The following is a 6,438-nucleotide window of genomic DNA, read 5'->3' on the forward strand; positions in this document are numbered from 1 at the left end:
TAGAGGGGATGTCAGAGACGGGTTCTTTACACAGAGAGTTGTGAGAGCATGGAATGCGTTGCCAGCAGCAGTTGTGGAAGCAAGGTCATTGGGGACATTTAAGAGACTCCTGGACATGCATATGGTCACAGAAATTTGAGGGTGCATACATGAGGATCAGTGGCCGGCACAACATCGTGGGCTGAAGGTCCTATTCTGTGCTGTACTGTTCTATGTTCTATGTTCTAAAATTACAAGTGATCTGAAGGGGACATCAGAGCAGACGACCAAAAGACTTAGCCAAAAGTAATATATTTAGTGGAGAACCTTAAATGAGGGAGAGGTGGAGAGATTCAGTGAGGAAGATCCAGAGTTGAGGACTGACATGTTAAGGGCACTGCCTGTAAAAGCTATGATGAAAAATGCAGAAATAGAAAATAACTTCAATATTCAAAGTTTGTAGAATTGACGGGCATTGGTGAGAATGAAGGGGATTGGAGTGAAACCATGGACAGATTTCAACAGGTTTAATCCTTAAAATGAGCTGTTAATCCAATCTGGGGTTAATGGCTCACGCAATCTGCTCACACAAGGAGGTTAAATAGTTCATTAACTTCACCAACACGTTCCACCCCAACTTTAAGTGCACTTTGACCACTCGGACACCTCGCTTTCCCTTCCTGGACCTCTCCATCTCCATCAATAGTGACACTGACATCTCCTACAAACCCACCAACTCCCACAGCGACCTGGACGACACCTCCTCACACCCTGCCTCCTGTAAAAAGGCTATCCCTTATTCCCAATTCCTCCGTCTCCACCACATCTGCTTCCAGGAGGACCAAGTCCACCATAAAACATCTCAGATGGCCTCCTTCTTCAAAGACTGCAATTTCCCGTCCCACGTGGTTGATGATGCCCTCCAGAGCATCTCTTCCACTTCCCATACCTCTGTCCTCAATCCCCACACCTCCAACTGCAACAAGAACAGACCCCTCACCTCCACCCCACCAACATCCACATATAATGCATCATCCTCTGCCACTTCCACCACCTCCAAATGGACCCCACTACCAAGGATATATTTCCCTCCCCACCCCTATCAGCGTTCTGGAGAGACCATTCCTTCTGTGATTCCCTTGTCAGGTCCTCCCCTCCCCCACCAACAAACCACCCTCCCGTCCTGGCACCTTTCCCTGCCACCGCAGGAACTGTAAAACCTGTGCCCACACCTCCTCCCTCACCTCTATCCAAGGCCCTAAAGGAGCCTTCCACATCTATCAAAGTTTTACCTGCACTTCCACCCATGTCATTTACTGTATCCGTTGCTTTCGATGAGGTCTCCTCTACATCAGGGAGATAGGATGCCTACTTGCAGAGCGCTTCAGAGAACATCTCCGGGACACCCGCACCAACCAACTCCACCAATTCCGCCAAGGACATGCAGGTCCTGGGTCTCCTCCATCGCCACCCCCTCACCACCCGACGCCTGGAGGAAGAATACCTCATCTTCTACCTCGGGACCCTCCAACCACACAGCATCAATGTGGATTTCACCGGTTTCTTCATTTCCCCTCCCTCCACCTTATCCCACTTCCATCCTCATGACCTGTTCCACCTGTCCATCTTCCTTCCCATCTATCGGCTCCACTCTCCTCTCCGACTTATCACCATCACACCCCACCTGCATCTACCTATTGCTGCCTGACCTGCTGTGCTTTTCCAGCATCACACTCTTGACTCTAATCTCCAGCATTCTGCTGTCCTCACTTTCACATCGCCCTTTGTTACTGATCGTGTGCTCAACAGCTTTTTACTGACCTGTCTGAGTAGCAGTTTATTACAGGTTATTATTGACCTGTGTGAGTAGCAGTTGTGTTGCAGTTTATTACTGACCTGTGTGAGTAGACGTTACTGTACAATGCGGATAGCTGCGGAAAATGTGTTGCTGGAAAAGCGCAGCAGGTCAGGCAGCATCCAAGGTGCAGGAGAATCGACGTTTTGGTCATGAGCCGAAGAAGGCTTCCTGAAGAAGGGCTCATGCCCGAAATGTCGATTCTCCTGTTCCTTGGATGCTGCCTGGCCTGCTGCGATTTTCCAGCAACACATTTTCAGCTCTGATCACAAGCATCTGCAGTCCTCACTTTCTCCAATGCGGATAGCAGTTTATTACAGCTTATTACTGACCTGTGTGGTCAGCGGATTATTATGGTTTATTTCTGACTGTGCGATCAGCTGTTTATTATAGTCCATACAAACCAGTGAGGGTAGCAGTTATTGTACAGTTTATTACTGACCTGTGTGGTTAGCAGTTTATTATAGTTATTGCTGACCTGTGTGGGTTGCAGTTATTGTACTGTTTATTACTGACCTGTCTGGGTAGCAGTTTATTACAGTTTATTACTGACCTGAGTGGGTAGCAGTTATTGAAATGTTTATTACTAACCTGAGTGGGTAGCAGTTTATTACTGACCTGAGTGCGTAGCAGTTATTGTACTGATTATTACTAACCTGAGTGGGTAGCAGTTTATTACTGAGCTGTGTGGGTAGCAATTATTGTACTGTTTATTACTGACCTGTGTGGGTAGCAGTTATTGTTCTGTTTCTAACTAACTTGTCTCGGTAGCAGTTTGTTACTGACCTGCGTGAGTAGCAGTTATAGTAATGTTTATTACTGACCTGCATGGGTAGCAGTTATTGTACTGTATACTACTGACTTGTGTGGGAAGCAGGTATTGTACTGTTTATTACTGACCTGTGTGGGTAGCAGTTATTGTACTGTTTATTACAGATCTGAATGGGTAGCAGTTATTGTACTGTTTATTACTGACCTGTGTGGGTAGCAGTTATTGTACTGTTTATTACTGACCTGCGTGGGTAGCAGATATTGTGATGTTTATTACTGACCTGCGTGGGTAGCAGTTATTGTCCTGTTTATTATTGACCTGCATGGGTAGCAGTTATTGCACTTTTAATTACTGACCTGAGTGGGTAGCAGTTACTGATCTGTTTATTACTAACCTGAGTGGGAAGCAGTTTATTACTGATCTGTGTGGGTAGTAGTTATTGTCCTGTTTAATACTGACTTGTGTGGGTAGCAGTTATAGTACTGTTTATTACTAACCTGAGTGGGTAGCAGTTTATTACTGACCTGCGTGGGTAGCAGTTATTGCACTTTTAATTATTGACCTGAGTGGGTAGCAGTTACTGATCTGTTTATTACTAACCTGAGTGGGAAGCAGTTTATTACTGATCTGTGTGGGTAGTAGTTATTGTCCTGTTTAATACTGACTTGTGTGGGTAGCAGTTATAGTACTGTTTATTAGTAACCTGAGTGGGTAGCAGTTTATTACTGACCTGCGTGGGTAGCAGTTATTGTACTGTAAACTACTGACCTGTGTGGGTAGCAGTTATTGTGCTGTTTATTACTGATCTGAGTGGTAGCAGTTATTGTACTGTTTATTACTGACCTGCATGGGTAGCAGTTATTGTATTGTTTATTACTGACCTGAGTGGGTAGCAGTTATTGTACTGTTTATTACTGACCTGTGTGGGTAGCAGTTATTGTACTGTTTATTACTGATCTGCGTGGGTAGCAGTTATTGTACTGTTTATTACAGACCTGAGTGGCGGGTATCAGTTTATTACAGTTTATTACTGACCTGCGTGGGTAGCAGTTATTGTCCTCTTTATTTCTGACCTGTGTGGGTAGCAGATATTGTACTGTTTATTACTGACCTGAGTGGGGGGTAGCAGTTTATTGCTGACCTGCGTGGGTAGCTGTTATAGTACTGTATAATACTGACCTGAGTGGTAGCAGTTATTGTACTGGTTATTACTGACCTGAGTGGGTAGCAGTTATTGTCCTGTATACTATTGACCTGTGTGGGTAGCAGTTATAGTGCTGTTTATTACTGACCTTTGTGGGCAGCAGTTATTGTCCTCTTTATTTCTGACCTGTGTGGGTAGCAGATATTGTACTGTTTATCACTGACCTGAGTGGGGGGTAGCAGTTTATTACTGACCTGCATGGGTAGCAGTTATTGTACTGTTATTACTGACCTGAGTGGGTAGCAGTTATAGTACTGGTTATTACTGACCTGAGTGGGTAGCAGTTATTGTCCTGTATACTATTGACCTGTGTGGGTAGCAGTTATAGTACTGTTTATTACTGACCTTTGTGGGCAGCAGTTATTGTACTGTTTATTACTGACCTGCGTGGGCAGCAGTTATTGTACTGTTTATTACAGACGTGCGTGGGCAGCAGTTATTGTACTGTTTATTACTGATCTGCGTGGGCAGCAGTTATTGTACAGTTTATTAGTGATCTGAGTGGGTAGCAGATTATTACAGTTTATTACTGACCCGTGTGGGTAGCAGTTATTGTATTGTTTAGTACTGACGTGCTTGGGTAGCAGTTTCTGAACTGTTTATTACTAACCTGAGTGGGTAGATGTTTCTTCCTGACATGCGTGGGTAGCAGTTACTGTCCTGTTTATTATTGACCTGTGTGGGTAGCAGATATTGTACTGTTTATTACTGACCTGCATGCGTAGCAGTTATTGTCCTGCTTATTAAGGAACTGCGTGGGTAGCAGTTATTGCACTGTTTATTAGTGACCTGAGTGGGTAGCAGTTACTGAACTGTTTATTACTAACCTGAGTGAGTAGCAGTTTATTACTGATCTGCGTGGGTGGTAGTTATTGTCCTTTTTATTACTGACCTGTGTGGGTAGCAGTTTATTTCTGACCTGAGTGTAGCAGTTATTGTACTGTATACTACTGACCTGTGTGGGTAGCAGTTATTGTACTGTTTATTACTGACCTGTGTGGGTAGCAGTTATTGTACTGTTTATTACTGAACTGTGTGAGTAGCAGTTATTGTCCTGCTTATTAAGGAACTGCGTGGGTAGCAGTTATTGCACTGTTTATTAGTGACCTGAGTGGGTAGCAGTTACTGAACTGTTTATTACTAACCTGAGTGCTGACCTGTGTGGGTAGCAGTTATTGTACTGTTTATTACTGATCTGAGTGGGTAGCTGTTATTGTACTGTTTATTACTGAACTGCGTGGGTCGCAGTTACTGTACTGTTTATTACTGACCTGTATGGGTGGCAGATATTGTACTGTTTATTACTGACCTGAGTGGATAGCAGTTTATTACTGACCTGTGTGGGTACCAGTTATTGTACTGTTTATTACAGACCTGTGTGGGTAGCATTTATTGTACTGTTTATTACTGACCTGTGTGGGTAGCTGTTACTGTACTGTTTCTTACTGACCTGTGTGGGAAGCAGTTATTGTACTGTTTATTACTGATCTGATTGGGTCGTAGTTATTGGACTCTTTATTCCTGACCTGTGTGGGTAGCTGTTATTGTACTGTTTTTTACTGATCTGAGTGGGTAGCAGTTATTGCACTGTTTATTACTGACGTGCGTGGGTAGCAATTAACTTACAGTTTATTACTGATCTGTGTGGTTAGCAGTTATTGTAATGTTTATTACAGACCTGAGTGGGTCCCAGTTATTGTACTGCTTATTACTAACCTGTGTATGTTGCAGTTATTGTACTGTTTATGACAGATCTGAGTGGGTCGCAGTTATTGTACTGTTTATTACTGACCTGTGTGGGTAGCAGTTATTGTACTGTTTATTACTGATCTGAGTTTGTAGCAGTTTTTGTACTGTTTATTACTGATCTGATCGGGTCGCAGTTAATGTACTGTTTATGACTGACCTGCGTGGGTAGCAGTTGCTGTGCTGTTTATTACTGACGTGCGTGGGTAGCAGTTACTGTAGTGTTTATTACTGATCTGAGTGGGTAGCAGTGTATTGTTGCTTGGAGTGGGTAGCAGTTATTGTGCTGTTAATTACAGATCTGAGTGGATAGCAGATAATGTACTGTTTATTACTGACCTGTGTGGGTAGCAGTTATTGAACTGTTTATTACTGGCATTCGTGGGTAGCAGTTATTGTACTGTTTATTACAGACCTGTGTGGGTCGCAGTTACTGAACTGTTTTTCCTGATCTGAGTGGGTCGCAGTTATTGTACTGTTTAATACTGATCTGTGTGGGTAGCAGTTATTGTTCTGTTTATTTCTGATCTGATTGGGTCGCAGTTAATGTACTGTTTATTACTTACCTGCGTGGGGAGCCGTTATTGTACTGTTCATTACTGATCTGAGTGGGTAGCAATTATTGTACTGTTTATTACTGATCTGAGTGGGTAGCAGTCATTGTACTGTTTATGACTGTCGTTCGTGGGTAGCAGTGTATTACTGACCTGCGTGGGTAGCAGTTATTGTACTGTTTATTACTGATCTGACTGGGTCGTTTTTATTGCACTGTTTATTACTGACCTGCGTTGGTAGCAGTTATTGTACTGTTTATTACTGATCTGATCGGGTCGCAGTTAATGTACTGTTTATTACTGACCTGCGTGGGTAGCAGTTATTGTA

This window comes from Chiloscyllium plagiosum, unplaced genomic scaffold (assembly GCF_004010195.1).
Source record: "Chiloscyllium plagiosum isolate BGI_BamShark_2017 unplaced genomic scaffold, ASM401019v2 scaf_6586, whole genome shotgun sequence".
In the NCBI taxonomy this organism is placed as follows: Eukaryota; Metazoa; Chordata; class Chondrichthyes; order Orectolobiformes; family Hemiscylliidae; genus Chiloscyllium; species Chiloscyllium plagiosum.